Source organism: Balaenoptera acutorostrata, chromosome 14 (genome assembly GCF_949987535.1).
Source record: "Balaenoptera acutorostrata chromosome 14, mBalAcu1.1, whole genome shotgun sequence".
In the NCBI taxonomy this organism is placed as follows: Eukaryota; Metazoa; Chordata; class Mammalia; order Artiodactyla; family Balaenopteridae; genus Balaenoptera; species Balaenoptera acutorostrata.
In genome coordinates, this window is record NC_080077.1 from 60,682,318 (window position 1) to 60,699,792 (window position 17,475).

Sequence of the window (17,475 nt, forward strand, 5' to 3'; positions counted from 1 at the left end):
GGCTTTGGTAGTTGTGGCTCGCAGGCTCTAGAGCACAGGCTCAGTAGTTGTGGCTCACAGGCTTAGAAGGTGAACTCTTTCTGGAAATGTGTAAGCATTTTGTGCCTGTGCCCTTTGCGAGGTCTCCAAGCTCACATCCCTGGTTCTTCTGGCCTCCAGGCTTTTCCTCAACTTTCCTTATTGCCCAGAGAGAGCTGTTTGTCCTCATGATAAGGGGAGGAGACCTGCTGGGGACAGAGAGTGATGACTGCTTTTCTTTTGTGTTCATCCTAAAGATCGATAATCTGCATATCATTTCCACATTGGGCGTAAGGAGGAGTAATTATGAAATAATTAAATGTGCTAAGGGTGGCCAGGACTGTTAAAAGAGCAATTATGTAGCTAACTCCTCTGGCTGCCTTCACTCTGAGTCAAAATGAAATAATTTGAAACATAACATCAGGTTTCAGAGTGAACATTTCAGAGTCCTCTTCTGTTACACACTGTTTACCTGTGTGTTTATCTGTTCATTTACTTAATGAACAGATACCAGTCTTAGGACGTCAAACCAGGGCAGAGACAAAGGGAATTCAAGACTGAGCCAAGGTAGGGCCATCCCTACTGCATTTGTTCATGCTGCTACTAGCAGCCTGCCAGCCTTTCAGCATCTAGTTCAAATACCACTTTGTCTTGAAAAAATTCTGTGATCTGAATTATCTTGAATCCCTCCCTGACCATAGTACCTCCACTTCTATAGTAGAACTCTGTAAAATCTGTCTTATTTTATGGCTTTTTGATAATAAACATAATAAAAACCTTTCTAAAGTGCTTTGTAATTTATAAAGCATTTTCACATATCTTATCTCATTTTTATCCTCATAATAACCTGTTAACTATACAGAGTATTGCAAATTTATAGCTGAAGAAACTAAAGCTGACATGACTTAAAACTTTTAAACTCAAATGCCCATAGGAGCTAAGCAAATACAAACACAAAATAATCTCTTCAGGTATGTATCAGTCAGCATAAGCTAAAATATGGGCAGTAACAAAGTGATCCCCCAATCTTGGTGGCTTGTATCAACGAAGGGTTATTTCTCAATCAGGTTTTATGTTCATTGCAGGTTGACTGTGGTCCTGCTCCATATATCTTCACTCTGGGATCCAGGCTGAGCAGCAGGGGCATTGCTGGGAGTGAGGCAAGAGGTAATATGGTACAGCCGTGTGATGGCGTCTAAAGATCCTACATGGAAGTGGTACACATCTCTTCTGCTCACTAATTAAAACATGTCCTTTTCCTCAGGCTTCTCTAGTAGATCTGTATGAACCAGACATTCATCCTGCATTGGGGTTGGCCAACTGATTAATGCTCATGGGCCGGATCTGGCCCACTACTTGTTTTTGTATGGCTTGTGAGCGAAGAATGGTGTTTAGATCTGTAAAAGATTGAAAAAAATCAAAAGAAGAATAATATTTTGTGAGATGTGAAACTTACATGAAATTGAGATTGTAGTGTCTTTGTAAATAAAGTTTTACTTAGACAAAACTACTCATTTGTGTATTGTCTATGGCTGCTGTCACGCTGCAATGGCAGAGATGAGTAGTGGTGGCAGACTGTACGGCTCACAAAGCCTAAACTATTTGCTGTCTGGCCCTTTACAGGAAAAGTTTGATGCATCCTGTCCTGTATCATCGGTCAGAAATCAACTTGGCCAGGTAGGAGCTCAGACTAAGTCTTAGTTGCTTTTTTTCCTTTACAATCTCTATGGACAATGTGTTTGGAATCCAGGACCACTGCATACCTGGTGGGTGCTGTTCAAATCACTTCCAACCTAACTAGAGCCTCTGAACTTGTGTGATGTGGTGCCTTGCTCCCATCAGTGGATGTTAGGGTCTATATGTAGAAAGTTTCTTACTTGGAGCACTTTCAAAATGGCATATAAATTATAACTAATGTAAATATCCTAAGTGATATTAAAAAGCAAATGTTAGCCTGTGGGAAATCCTGGCAACAAATATGGTAGACCAAAGATGGATATTTTTAATGCATAAAGAGCTCTTAAAAATAAATAGGAAAAGATAAATACCATAATATAAGCAATGAATAAAAGTTATAAATATTTAAGCAAATATCCAAACAGCATATGATAAAATGTCCAAGCTCACTAATAAACAAAGAAATGCCAATTAAAACAGTGTGCTCTCAATTTCACCTATTAAACTGGCAAAAATGTGGAAATGCCCCCTATTGGCAAAGGTACAAGGAATAGAGCATAGTCTACAAATATGTACAATTTTTGACGGGCAACTTGTTAATATAAACCAAAATCTTAAAAACATTCATACTCTCTGACTTTGTCTACTTCAAGGGATTTATCATAAGGAACTAATAAGTAGAGATGCACAAAGAGATTTATGCACGAGAACTTTTACTACTGATGTTATTGCTAATAGAGAAAATTAGAAACTACTTAAATATCCAACAGCAAATATTATACAACCATTAAAATTATGTTGTAGAAGAAAAATTAATGTCATGGGAAATTGTTTGAGATATTAAGTAAAATAAACAGAATACACACAGTCTATACAAAATGTTTCCATTTGTATAAAAAACCAAAAAACTAGGTGAGACAAATGTACATGCACAGAAAAAACACTGGGATATATTCACTAAAATGTTAATAGCAGTTATCTCTGAGTTAGTGGATAACGATTGATTTAAAGTTTTACCTTTGTGGTTTTCTGTACTTTTCTAATTTTCCACCATAAATATATACTTGGCAATCAGAAAAAAATGAAGCATGTTTGGACTGAGGAAACTTTGTACTTACAGGATTCTCATGACTATATTGAGGACCATATAATCCTCTTCATCACTTCCTTCAACTTGGAAGAAATCATTTTGGAATGACTTTTTAGGTGAATCATGAGCTTTGTCTTCCTTTTTTTTTTTTTTAAATATTTATTTATTTATTTATTTTTGGCTGTGTTGGGTCTTCGTTTCTGTGCGAGGGCTTTCTCTAGTTGCGGCGAGCGGGGGCCCCTCTTCATCGCGGTGCGCGGGCCTCTCACTATCGCGGCCTCTCTTGTTGCGGAGCACAGGCTCCAGACGCGCAGGCTCAGTAGTTGTGGCTCACGGGCCTAGTTGCTCCACGGCATGTGGGATCCTCCCAGACCAGGGCTCGAACCCGTGTCCCCTGCATTGGCAGGCAGACTCTCAACCACTGCGCCACCAGGGAAGCCCTTGTCTTCCTTGATACTAGAAAATGTGTGAGTCCTGAGCACGCTGGAAAAGGAACATCCTGATTCAGTCTCTCTTACCTGGGTATTAAGATGTATTAAAGAGGAAATATTTTGTTTGGATGCTCTGAGGTATTTAGAGAATTGCCTCAGCTCAACAGACTACTTTAGTACAACAGCTATGGCTTAAGACCGTTGGAAGCTAGGGTGCTTTCTGAGATGCAGTGATCCAGCTTTGAACAGAAATGCTCTTCTAAATTGGGGTAGGACCTTGCAGCCTGTGGTTTTCATCGAGAGTCAGCATGCTTCCCCACCCCCTGAGATGAGTGGGCACCTGCTCGCCCAGCCCAGGCACGCCTGAGCATCAGGGGGAGCGGCCTGATGGGGCCTCCCTTTGGAAAGGTTGCCGACTGCTACTCAAGAAAATTGCTTTTGTTCTCCAGCTCTTGTTACTGCTAGTCTGGCCCTGGGTGTCTGCGGTAAATGAAATTCTACGTAAAGTTTGGAGAAAGATGAATACTTTTCTTGGGTCTGAGGCTAGAAATCTAGAAAGTTCTGGGCAAAAGCCTGTTCATTTTTATTTTGGAAGTCAGCTTTTGCTCGACCTCTTGGACATGGTGCCGTCACAGAGTCGACTACCTGCCATCTCTGGTGTCCTGTCCTTTTTTGGGGATTCACACTGCCCTGGATCAGGGGCTCACAGGCAGATGGGGCAGATTGAGGGAAACTGGGAAGAGGCCAGGAATGGCTCTCGGTCTGCTTGCAGCAGCCGAGGGAGGCTTGGTTTGGCCAGAGCAGGAGAGATTCCAAGGCGCAGGGAAATAGCCTGGCAGAGTCACCCATGCAGCCAGCAATGGGAATCCAAGACAAGGTAGCTGGGGGCCCCAGCAGAGAGGCAAATCCCAGCAGAAGGAGTTAGTCAGTGATCCGAATACCCAGTAAGCAGCCGGTCAGTGGGTAGCAGGGCACCAGACACCAGGTGAGGGTTCAGAGACGCTGGACACTTAGCACAAGAGAGTGGTATGGTCCAGCATTGGCCATGTGGTACGGCTGAAGGGGCATGGGCTTTGGGGTCAGACAGACCTGGATTTAATCCTGGCTTCACCACTGACTCACCATTGGTAAAGACCTCAGGTGTCTTACCTTTGAGCTAATGCCAACTAGCTCTGGGGGGTGTTGGGAGAACTAAGTAAGTTGGGATATATTGTACAATGCATTCAGAGCAGACACACAGAGGGACCTTCTTAAGTTCTATTGCCCCAGCTCAGGATTAGAACTGGGAGGGTCCCTGGGCTTGCAAGTGGAGAACCAGTTGTCCCGGCCAGGAGACCCGTGGTGCTGAGGCTGAAAGCCAGCCTGGGTCTCACGCTTTTGATGGGAATTTTAGGAAAATATTCCCGCTGAATTTTTCTACTTTCTTTTCTAATGGCTTCTCTTTGGAAAGCCAAGGACTTTGATTTTATTTGATCATCATCTGAGATGATTAGAAGAAATGGGGGTGGTCTGAACAGCAACTGAAGTTGGACTTGTGGAGAGAATTCCAAGATGCAGCGAGAAATTCCTGCAAAGAAATAAAATTATGAATGTCTGTGGAAAGGGACAATAAAAATGTAAAGATTATTGTTTATCTGACACATTGCTTTCCAATTTCAGTGAAAGAAAATGAATATGGACCTATTCTTATGGTTTTAAACTCTTTGCAAATAATCTAAGAAGAGTTATTAAGGTCAATATTTTTTTTATTAGTTTGTAAAATTACTACCACTGTCACCCTTTCAGCACTGCATTAAGAAACTCCAGCTTTTCTATAGTCATGACATAATGCCCACTATGACATTCAGTGAAAATAAAATAAGGATGTTAACTCCTTGAACCTACAGGAATGCGCCACATTAACCTCTGCCTCACTGACTCATTAGCACAGTGCTTCTCGCTTCCTTGCAGGCTGTCAATAAAGGGTTGAGCTGAAATGAATGAAGAACAACATTTTATTTTATAGCTTTATTGAGGTATAATTGATTTACAAGAAGCTGCATCTATGTAATGTATACAATTTGATGAGTTTGGACATATGCCTACACCTGTGATGCCTTCACCACAATCAAGGTAATACACATACTCCCCACCTTCAAAAGTTTCCCAATAAACATCATTTTTAACTGAATGCTCCATTTATGCTCCATTCTAAGAAAACCCAAAGAACATTGAGATTACCAGACAGATACATAAGATGATGGTGGTTTGGATGTGAGGGAAGTTAAAATTCATACTACAAATGGTTTCTTATTTTACACAGTAAAAACAACTTTAAAGAGAAGGTTCCTGTGTCGAGTTAAAAATAAGATTCAGCTTTGGGAAATTCATCTTTGCATCCCATTTTGGGGATGTGTTTAGTTTCATGAACTAAGGAACATAGATACTTATTTTTCTATTAAAGTCATTTTTTAAAAAAGCTTGATTTGGACTTCCCTGGTGGTCCAGTGGTTAGGACTCCACACTTCCACTGCACGGGGCACGGGTTCGATCCCTGGCTGGGGAACTAAGATCCTGCATGCTGCATGGTCAAAAAAAAAAAAAAAGCAAGCTTGGGACTTCCCTGGTGGTGCAGTGGTTAAGAATCTGCCTGCCAATGCAGGGGACACGGGTTCGAGCCCTGGTCTGGGAAGATCCCACATGCTGCAGAGCATAAGCCCGTGCGCCACAATTACTGAGCCTGCACTCTGGAGCCCATGAGCCACAACTACTGAGCCTGTGTGCCACAGCTACTGAAGCCCGCGCGCCTAGAGCCCATGCTTCGCAACAAGAGAAGCCACCACAATGAGAAGCCCGCGCGCCACAACGGAGAGTAGCCCCTGCTCGCCACAACTAGAGAAAACCCACGCGCAGCAACAAAAACCCAACGCAGCCCCCCAAAAAAGGTTGATTTCCCTGAGGTGTCAGAGAATATGTAGTCTCTGACCCTGATGAGAAAAGGAACTTTCCCAATTCTGCTATGGACCTAAAACCTGAATTCCTAAGACCGAGATTCTAAACCCTTCTCTAATTCACCCGCTGAAGCCTCTACCCCAAATCTGCGTCCTTACACAAGTGGTGGAACAACAGTCCTGGGGACAGAAAGTCCCTGGACAGGACGTGTCTGTGTGTCAGAGTCTCTTGGCCTCCCAGCACTGGTCATTCTTGGCGTGGGAGTTCTCTGCAGAGAGCTGAATGACCCTGTGGGTGCTGGGCTGTGGGGAGAGATTCTAGTTCTAGAGTAGCCAAGGGGCAGAGGCAAGACCTCAGTATAATGGTGATGATACACTCAGAGAAGACGATGCCCAAACTATAAGGGAGGAAGTGGGTTATTTATGGTTCGGCTGTAAGATTCAGCCTTGTTTACATTGCCCTGATGTGTTTGTTTACCAATGCTGAGAGCCATGCCACTGACATATTTTGAAGCATCTTCGGTGGGTCATAACGATTAACTGTAGCTCACCAGCAAGAGCACTTCATAATCAATATTGGAGGCCACTCAAAGACACAATTTTAGCCACAAAGACAAGGTAGATTCAATCTGAGCCTGCCTCTTGGTCAAGCCAAATAGTTTGCCATTGAGATAGAGTAAGGTTCTTTATGCAGGGATTGAATTTTTTAAATGTCATCTATATTTCTAAAATTATTTCAAACTATCCACATTGCATATTGATCCTATAGCACGTTGATGTATAATCCAGCTCTCTCATACCTACCCTACTGCATTTCTCCCAGCCCCACTATGTGTATCCCGAGGTCCAGATTTGCTGAATTATTCACTGTTCCCTTTGTACAGCCTGTGGTTATTTGCCTCTGTGTCTTTGTTGAGGCTGTTCCTTCACCTGAAATATCCCTGCCCTCCGCAAGCCAAATACTGTCTTTCCATTAAGACCCTGAAATGGGACTGAATATTTGTGTCTCCCCAAAATTTGTATGTTGAAACCTAATGCCCAACGTGACGGCATTAAGAGGTGGGGCCTTTGGGAGGTGATTAGGTCATAGGGGTAGAGCCCTCATGGATGGGATTAGTGCCCTTATAAAAGAGGTCTGACAGAGCTCCCTAGTCATTCCCATGTGCGGTTGCAGCGAGAAGATGGCTGTTTAGGAGCCAAGAAGTGGGTTCTCACCGGATAACAAATCTGCTGAGAACCAGCCTTGATCTTGGACTTCCCAGCCTCCAGATCTGTGAGAAAAAATGTTTGTTGTTTACAAGCCACCCAGTTTATGGTATTTTTGTTATAGCAGCCCAAACGGACTAAGACAGACCCTGCTCAAGTACTGATTCTTCGTGAAGACTTTTGGAGCGCAGGCTAGATGCCCCACCCCATTCCCTTACCCCATCTGGAGGACCCGCAGATGGGTCCTGTAAACACTGGAACTTCCTCTGGAGAGTATTCTCCGGCCACAGGCTGGGGTTTGAGCTGCCAGCCAAAGAGAGTGAATGTCCTAGGAGCTACCTTCAACCCTGAGCGATGAGAGTTGAGGGAAGAACACTCCAGCTTCTTCCTCCCTCACTGCGATGATTCTGAGGTGTGTTCAGGCCTCCTCCAGTGGCTCCGCGTGGAGATGAGCCCCAGCTGCTCATAATGGTAACCTACTCCTTACGATACCTTGTTTTGGTCTTCCTCATTTTGCTGCCTTCTACTCCCTGTGCTTCCTGAGATCCTCTCCCCCACCAATAAACTACTTACACTCAGATCTTTGTCTCAGGGTCTGCTTTCGGGGAAATAAACTCCCAGACAACTTCCCCGATATTCCAAATGCCAGTAATGTCTTTCCATTCCCAGGACACATGCCACTCTACTTCTTCTTTTATCATTGCAACCATTATATTTTACCTTGTCTTTGAGAAATTATATCCGTGACTTATCTCCTCTATTAACCTTTTTGAGGGCAGGATCCTCTGGTGAGCTCTCCTTTCATTTTCCACACTGCCTCACACAGTACTTTTCACGGAATAGATATTCAATATCTATCTGTTGAATAAGTGAATAAGTGACTGATGAATGGATGAACGAATGAATGACAAAGCTCCTTGTGCTTGTCCGTATCGGTGGAGACAGAACACATTCCGGAGGCTCTGCCTCTCCACTCTTTGCACATGGGAAGGACTCAAAAGGTGTTAGTGGCAGGAAAGAAAAGCATATTTGGCGGAAACAAAGAGATCCTCAGGGGGGGCCAGAGTCGTTTACCAGGCCCGTGCCCAGCTCGTGGTAACTTGATCCAATGGTATTCGAGAAGCCTGCATGTTCTGCAGACTCTAGAGGCCATTGGCAGCCAAACCCAGTTTGCTGGGGCCTCACAGAAACAGCCAGAACGGTCTGTCAGTCTGGGCTCTGTCCCTGTCTCTGTGAATGAGCCTCAGGACTGGCCGTTGGCAAGAGGGAGGCTTGCCTCCCTGACAGCTGTCAGCTGCCCATGGATGGTAGGAAACCAACTCAAGTGGCAGCCTATAAAATTCAGACTACTCTGAACCACTGAAGGGAAGCCTTAAAACCCCTCACATAGCGCCCTAGGGCCTGATCTCAGCCTGAAGAAACCCCTGTGGGGCTGGAGCTTGGCCGGACTCCCCTGGGATGCATGGCAGAGGGAGCCCAGAAAATTCTTCGGCTTTTGGGAGTGTTGAGGAGACACTGAGGCCCCAATTCAGACTCTCAGCTGCTGAAGTTTTTCATGCTGGTGGACTGTGTTGATACCCAGGGTCCAGGGTGGTAGAAGAGGTGACACCTACTTCCTGTGTGAAGGGAATTGCTTAGCGTGTTAGGACAAGACCTCACCAAGGGCACTGAGTGACTGCCCAACGTCACCTCTTGGCAAGGAGTGGACTTTGGGAGTTGAAATCACGGAGGGACGGTAGAAAAAGACAGACCTAGCTCTGATGCTCGTAAGCCCCGGGCCATGTGCAAGTCACATAAAGACACTCGGCCACAGTTGCCTTCCCTGTTACTGGGAACAGTAATGATGACCTAGGACAGTTAGGAGGATTGTGAGGGACAGGTATGTAAAGCACCTGGTCCACAGTAGCTACTCAAAGCCTATGTCCTTTCTTTTCAAGCTCGCCTCTCCTCTCCCCTTTCCCCCATTTCTTTCTCATTTCTGTTGCACCTTGAAAGAATAATAAACTAGAAAGTATTCTTGAAGTATCTAGTATTTTATCCTTATCACTAACAAACTGTCAGCTGACTTGTGTGTTTTTTGAACACTGCAGAGACTCATGCAGGAACATGAACATTCCAGTCACTTGTCAAGGGCAGCCCCAGGCAGGGAGCCCCTTGTTTGAATTCTTCTCCCGGCCAGTCTAGATCCAGGGCTTTGGGTGCCACCCTCTCCTCCCACCCCTTGTGCCTTGGCTGGGCCGGTTCTGACCTGAGACCCCAAGCATCTACCTGAGAGATCTCCCAGGAAGCTGATGCTCCCAGGTACATCTGAGTCACCTGAGGCAGGAAGCTTCTGAAAGTGGAAGAATTCAAAAGCAATCTGGTTGATGGAGATGGTCTTGCATATTCCTGCCTCCTGAAAGGAAGCAGAGAGATATATTTAGTTAAAAAAAAAAAAAAAAAAAGAGACAAAATCCCCTGGGAGCATCCCACACAACTTAGAAAAGACCTTAAAGACGTCACAATTTCCCATGTTAAAAAAGCTTATAGGGCTTCCCTGGTGGCGCAGTGGTTGAGAATCTGCCTGCTAATGCAGGGGACACGGGTTCGAGCCCTGGCCTGGGAAGATCCCACATGCCGCAGAGCGGCTGGGCCCGTGAGCCACAACTGCTGAGCCTGCGCGTCTGGAGTCTGTGCTCCGCAACGAGAGAGGCCCGCGCATCGCGATGAAGAGTGGCCCCCGCTTGCCACAACTGGAGAAAGCCCTCGCACAGAAACGAAGACCCAACACAGCCAAAATCAATCAATCAATCAATCAATCAAACATACGCATCTGATTCAAGATCCTCATTAAAAAAAAAAAAAAAAAAAAAGCTTATAATTTAAATACCTACTTGATAACAGAGAAACAGAAATGTTACATAGATAATAAACTTTAACACTTTTACTTTTGTTGGGAGATTTGCAACAATGAGGGGAAAGTGAAAATTTGTAAGCCAAATCTGCTTTGTTAAGGAGAGAAAACAAGTTTAAAAAAATCTCTTTTACAGTACTTCCCTGGTAGCGCAGTGGTTAAGAACCCGCCTGCCAATGCAGGGCACACAGGTTCGAGCCCTGGTCCGGGAAGATCCCACGTGCTGCGGAGCAGCTAAGCCCGTGCGCCACAACTACTGCGCTCTAGAGCCCGCGAGCCACAGCTACTGAGCCTGCGCGCCTAGAGCCCGTGCTCCACAACAAGAGTAGCCACTGCAATGAGAAGCTCGTGCACCGCAACGAAGAGTAGCCCCCGCTCGCCGCGACTAGAGAAAAACCCCGTGCAGCAACAAAGATCCAACGCAACCAAAAATAATAAATAAAAAAATAAAAATCTCTTATTACAGGTAAGTGAGAACTCTCTTCTGTCACAGCGTTGTTTTTAATGTTGGTAGCTATACTTTCTATTACTTTATTAATTTCTCTATATCTTTTTAAAAGGATTCATATTTCAGTAGAGCAGCAAAAAGCTTTGTGTGTTTCTATAGATCTCTGTCAATTATGGTGAGGTAAAATACATTTTGATATAAAGATTGTGTTATAGCTCTATCTTGTTATACGCATCTACTAATCAAATGTTATGGGTTAGATTTGTGCATTTTACTGTCATAAAGTTCCAATGAAAATAATTATGTTGACATTCCAAATACTCTTTCTTACTTTGGACAGTGAAATGACCTTAAAATGTTTATGTAAAAGAAAGTGAGATGTCCAGAAAAAAATTATTCAATCTCTTCCAGTGTCATACATGTGAATTTAGTGATTGCTTAAATCTACCATCTTGAATGGGAGATGGATGTCTGTACCTGTGGTTGCCAAAGGGGCTTCGGGTGGTCTTGGGGGTAGGGCAGGAGGGGCTGGAGTGGGCATGCAGATAGATGGGCAGGGGCAGGGGGGATGTTTCCATGAAGATCATTAGAAGGTCAAGCCAAGATGAGGGAAGCTTATGTCTCCATTGTTGTACAGAACCAAAGATAAGTGCAGCCTCATGCAGGAGGAGCTGTAGGGGGACCAGGTTGGTCCAGTCTAATCACATGGATTCTTAAGAGTGGAGAATCTTTCCTGGCCAAGGTCAGAGGGCAATGTGACTACAGAGAGATGCAGCATTGCTGGTTTTGAAAGATGAAGGAAGGAAGGGGCCACAAGTTAAGGAATGCAGGTGGCCTCTAGAAGCTGGAAAAGGCAAGGAAATGGATTCTCCTCTAGAGTCTCCAAAAGGAATGCAACCTTGCAGACACCTTGATTTTAACCCAGCGAGACCTGTGTCAGACTTCTGACCTACAGCACTGTAAGAGAATAAATTGTGTTGTTTTAAGCCACCCAGTTTGCAGTAGTTTGTTACAGTAGCAATAGGAAACTAATACAGTAGTAGAGAACTAATAACTACAGATCTCTCAGAGTGGGTCCAGTTCTGGAATTCCTTAATCCAAACTCCTATATTATTAGACAGTTCCTCCTATATGAATACTTTCCCCGTTAGCCTCCCATATTTCCAGACAATGTGACAGCATAAAATATTTAAGTCAAAACAAATAGACTTAATGAGTTGACTTATCTTGATTTTATAAACATTTTCTCATTGATCAAAGATAGTCTTTTTTTTTTGGCTGCGTTGGGTCTTCGTTGCTGCGTGCGGGCTTTCTCTAGTTGGAGCGAGAGGGACCTACTCTTCATTTGGGTGCATGGGCTTCTCATTGCGTTGGCTTCTTTTGTTGTGGAGCACGGGCCCTAGGCGTGCAGACGCAGTAGTTGTGGCACACAGGCTTAGTTGCTATGCGGTATGTGGGATCTTCCCGGACCAGGGTTTGAACTCGTGTCCCTGCATTGGCAGGAGGATTCTTAACCACTGTGCCACCAGGGAAGTCCCTTTTTTTTTTTTTTTTCCAATTCCGTTCACTCAGAATAGTCCCATCCAAATACGCTTCTTCTGAAATGAGTTCACATGCATATCCCCTGCACATTCCCAGGGTTTTGTGCTCTAGGACTTTAGGAGATTAAGTCTTATGTGTTACCTTTTAGATGCCAAGATGGGTCACTGACACCTTAACAGACAAGGTTTAATTAAAGCTTAAGTGAAAATGTACCAATGTGCTACTGAGAGTAAACCAGTCTTGGCTGAAGACAGCTCAGGACAGCTCTGATTCTGAGAGTCAATTAGGGAGAGGAAAGAACTCAGGTACTGCAGAGCAGGGGGTCATACTGACTCCAGTCTCACTGTGCTGCAGACACCACAGGATTGCTCTAGGAAGGGATCTCCCTTTGAAAGCAGCCATTAGGCAAAAAATCCTAAAATAATTTTTAATTGAAGTGTAGTTGATTTACAATGATGTGTTAATTCTAGGTGTATAGCAAAGTGATTCAGATATATATATATATATATATATATATATATATATATATATATATATATATTCTTTTTCAGATTCTTTTCTAGTGTAGGTTATTACAAGGTATTGAATATAGTTCCCTGTGCTATCAGTAGGTCCTTGTTTTTTATCTATATAATTATTGGTTTTTAGGATTAAAATAAATATTTATATTCAAAAGACTAAAAGTTTTTTTTTATAAATTTATTTATTTTTGGCTGTGTTGGGTCTTTGTTTCTGTGCGAGGGCTTTTTCCAGCTGCGGCAAGTGGGGACCACTCTTCATCGCGGTGCGCAGGCCTCTCACTATCGCGGCCTCTCTTGTTGTGGAGCACAGGCTCCAGACGCGCAGGCTCAGTAGTTGTGGCTCACGGGCCTAGTTGCTCCGCGGCATGTGGGATCTTCCCAGACCAGGGCTCGGACCCGTGTCCCCTGCATTGGCAGGCAGATTCTCAACCACTGCGCCACCAGGGAAACCCAGACTAAAAGATGTTGAGCAGGTCACTGGGTCTGTCTTATTCCTTCCTGGAGTGTTCTTGCTGCTCCGTCTTGCAGCTCAGGAAGGAAGAGGAGGCACAGCCATGCAGAAGCATCCACTTTCCAAAGAGGAAAACAAATTAAATTTCCGCTTTTCTACAGGTGAGAGGATCACAGCCACTGAATCACAGACTTTTTCAAACCACTGTTCCCTGGACCCTTTTCTACCTCAAAGCTTTCTGGAATCTCTAGACAAGAAGATACGTGGAGGGCATACCATTCCATTCTGTTTTATTCCATTTCACTGAATTAAATTCATGTTTATTGAGCACCTGTTATCAGTCAAGCATTGTATCAAGAGTTGAGAAAACAAATCAGTAAGATACAATGTTTACCCTCAAAGGACTCACTGTTGAGCGGGTTGGGGGGGGTGTTGGACAGCAAACAAATTTCAGTTGAGAGGTTAGTGCTACAGTAGGGGTAAATATAAAGGGTAGAGGACGCAGAGGAGGTGCCAAGCTGGGCTGGCTTCGTGGGCGTGGGACCTATGGAGACGCACAGGGGCCCACGCTTGGTTTCTGCTGTCCAGTCTTGACATTCTTAACAGTTTTTAAACAGAGGACGCTGCGTTTTCATTTTGCATGAAACACTGCAATTGACGTAGTTGGTCTTGGTGGTGGGGTTGTCTTGGCGGCAGCCTGTCCCTTCTGTGCTGTACTCCCCTCTTGCTCAAGGACTATGGGATCACACCCCTTCTTGAGGCCCTTTCTGGGGGAAGGGCCAAGGCAGCACTTCCTATGTGTCCCCAAGATTCCTGGTGCAGTGCCGGCCAAAAGCCCCTCGTCCACCAGCTCATCTGACCCTATTCTGGGGTATTCACAAAGGTGGATTTGGCATATCCTCTGCCTCAGGGGAAGCTCACATGCTAGAAGGTGGAGACCGGTGTACATACATAATCAACTACAGACTGATATGGCCAGTGCTAGAAGCAGGGATGTAGATGTTCTGGGAGCCCAGGGAAGGATGAGCAGGGATCACAGTGTGTATTGAACATTTATGACCTTTGTGTGTGGTTTACTTCTCCTGCTTCTCTTGGCAGAAAGAGTACTTTTTTTTCTCATGATTTTATTTCCATGAATGAGGGTCCAGAGAAGGGAAGATTTGGTAGTGCAATTCTTAAAACTCAGAAAGGCACAAAACTTGGACTTGTTTGAGCAGAGGCCTTCTGTCCCTGAGATTGCACAGCGGGTCCTGGAAGCCCTACTCCACCAGACTGTGTGAATGGCTGTAGGTAACTCTATAGTCTGACAAACAGTCCTCTGTAGCCAACAGGGCCTTCATCATAAGGTCCTTCAACATATTTTCTAATAACTTTTCCCTGGGTAATCTTATCTTTTCCATAATATCTCCCTCCTCACTTGGAAATGTCTTGAGTGGTCCCTTTGCTAGAAGTGGAAGGATTTTAAAGAGGAATCTTCATCCAGTGCTGTCAGTTATAAAATGTTTTCGTTGGCCATCCAAAGAAACCATCTAGGGGAGATTTAGGTTTTTTTTCTCCCTCTCTGACAGAAGAATTGTAAACAAATGTCTAGATTAAAAGGTGGCTCCCAATAGAAAAACTGCTCTCTCTTGGTACTGAGCTCAGTAGAGGCGGGGCTCCTGTCCCGTTGATCTTTGCTGTGCCTAGCACAGTGCCAGACACCTGGTCAGGGGTCAATCAACAGCTGGTGAAATGAAACAATAACAACGGAGTGAGAGTGAATGCTCTCTGTAACATGAGTATCCAAAAGCAATTTTGAAAAGTATAAGGGAGCTTCCACAGCTTAAACTGCTGAAAAGTAGCCAACTATGGCAGGATCCTGGTCCACTCAGGATTCTGGACTGTATCTACCTTTAAATACCACGGTTATGCCTCCTCGATGCCGAGCAATTGGATTAATTAATTTCAGCTTTCCCTGAATTGGCCAGTTGTGTACCGTTCACGTCGAGAGAGCCGCAGAAAGCTCCTTTTTCTCTTCCGTGACAGTGTAACCTAGCAGGACCCTATGGGGGCCTTCCGGGACAGACCCCTCCCCCATATCCTCTGTTGTAGCTCCTCTCTCAAGTACCTAGATAATAGTATCTCATGTATATTTCCTGAGTTTTTCAGATGCTGAAAACCACCACCAAATGGAAGGCATTAACTGCTTGATGATTCCTAGCGTGTAATCACGCCCCCAGACCTTCTGGCGCCTAAGAGTTGATCATGTTAACCTCCCTGTTACCTCACCATCAGCCAATCAGAGATCTGTGCACGAGCTGATCGCATGTCCTGCAACCCCCCTCCCTCACCTGGCCTTTACAAATGCTTTGCTGAAAGCCTTTGGAGAGTTGGGGGTTTTGAGGGCAGGAGCTACTCGTTCTCCTGGCATGGCCCTGCAGTAAACCTTTCTCTGCTCCAGACTCTGACATTTCGGTATTGTTTGGCCTCACTGTGTGTCGGGCACACAAGCTTGCATTTGGTAACAACAGAAATGGAGGCCTGAGCCGCTTTCCAGAAGATTTCCCAGCTGAGTTGATTCACCACATCGCATTAGCTTATTTAACCAAGTGCCCTTTCCACGCAGAAGCACCAACCCTGGAGTCACTTACAGCCAAGGCATGGACACAGCACATCTCTAACGGAGCGCCGAGCTCTCTCAGAGCCAAATCCCACCGCGTCACCGGGAGCTGGAGCCCATCTCCACGCACATGGATCTGCGTTTTGATTCCAGTCATGTTCTCTACCAGCCGAGGAAAGCGTTCAAGGTGAGCAGGAGCTCTGGGGAGCTGAACTTCTGCTCCTTATTCCTTCTGAGAAGACCTAGGGTTTCTCATAAAATAACACCTAGCATTTGTTTTATTTGATGAGGAGGGAGAAAGAAAGCAAAACCAAGTAAAACAGAATACATTTAAAATAGAATATCTCTGTAGTTGAAAAGCTGAGATCAGACTCCTGCCCTGGGTGTCTTTCTCCTCCTCTGTGGGAGAGATAGCAACTCACTGTTGATCAGATGACCACCATAGCCATTATTAGTATGTGTCAGTCCCACAGCTCCAGAAATGTGTCAAGTGACTTACTCTCATGCTTTACAATTTATTAAAGAGAAAATAATTCTTTGAAGCGAATTGACTTTTCATCTGGGAAGTGTCTACTGATCTCTGGTTCACTTAACTCAAGCAGCCAAAATACATGGCTCATTTTCACTCCTGAATTTGAGCACGTTTGTACACAACCTCCAAGTTTCAGAATTTAACACTTCGGTGAAAAGTAGAAGCCAGATACAGTTTTTGTGAAAATTTTTTAGCCTTTTATAAAGACATCCCTTTGGCAGGACTTGTAATATTGGTAGTTAGAGTGAATTAAAATTAGAAAGAGAGGAAATAGGTTAGAAGGAAGAAGAGAATGATTTGAGTTGGAAGCAAATGTTGTCACCTGTACTACCGCGATCCTAATGCGGCGCTTAGATTACCTTGTGCTGTCTCCCCTCCGCCTGTCCATCCTCTACAACGATGGGCTCATAGAGGTGAGCATGTCTTCTCTTGCTTGAACTTGTTGATGGCTTTGCATTGCTACCCAGTGTCTGACACACAGTAGACAGAAAGCAAACACAAGTTGAATTTGTTTGTTGAGATTCCCATTTATGATACCCCTAGGCCTTAGGGAAGGAGGAGGGAAAGAGATTTTTGACTGATTACTAATAAGGTGGGATGTTTTCCCTATGCTTGTTGAACTTTTGTATTTGTGTGTGTGTGTGTGTGTGTGTGTGTGTGTGTGTGTGTGAATTTCCTGTATATTCCCTCATCTACTTTTATGATGTGGTGGGTATACTTTTGTTTCTTGATCTCAACATATATGTTTAAACAGTTTCTGGTAAAAATGTGATAGGCCAGCTCTTAGCTCTCTTGGCCATGAATGTGCACTCGTGAGCACACACACACACACACACACACACACACACACAGCTGTTCTGTGACCTCTGCACCATCATTTGGTAAATTGTGCTTAAACTGCTTCACTAAAGAAGTCCTAGACTCATATTCTTTTCTTTAAAACCTTGCCTTTTCTCCCTGTCCCAGACCTAAAGCACACATTAGCAGTACTAATATTGTCTAGGCGTTTAAGTCTCACCAATGTAGTCTTTTTTATTTTATTTTTAAAATTTATTTTATTGAAGTATAGTTGATTTACAATGTTGTGTTAATTTCTGCTGTACAGCAGAGTGATTCAGTTATACATATATATACATT

The 17,475-nt window shown here is 44.2% G+C and overlaps 1 protein-coding gene and 1 long non-coding RNA gene across 2 annotated transcripts in view; both read left to right on the plus strand.

Annotated features, from left to right (window-relative positions):
- Positions 1-1,457, plus strand: part of FAXC (failed axon connections homolog, metaxin like GST domain containing) — a 118,349-nt gene extending 116,892 nt beyond the window's left edge. Inside the window, exon 8 of the transcript XR_009005186.1 lies at positions 1,104-1,457. The gene's annotated coding sequence lies outside the window, so the exon portion shown is untranslated. The remainder of the gene's footprint in view (positions 1-1,103) is intronic.
- Positions 1,458-15,915: 14,458 nt separating this feature from the next.
- LOC103008104 (uncharacterized) overlaps positions 15,916-17,475 on the plus strand; it is a 51,263-nt gene continuing 49,703 nt past the window's right edge. Inside the window, exon 1 of the long non-coding RNA XR_449949.2 lies at positions 15,916-15,993. This is a non-coding gene — a long non-coding RNA (uncharacterized LOC103008104). The remainder of the gene's footprint in view (positions 15,994-17,475) is intronic.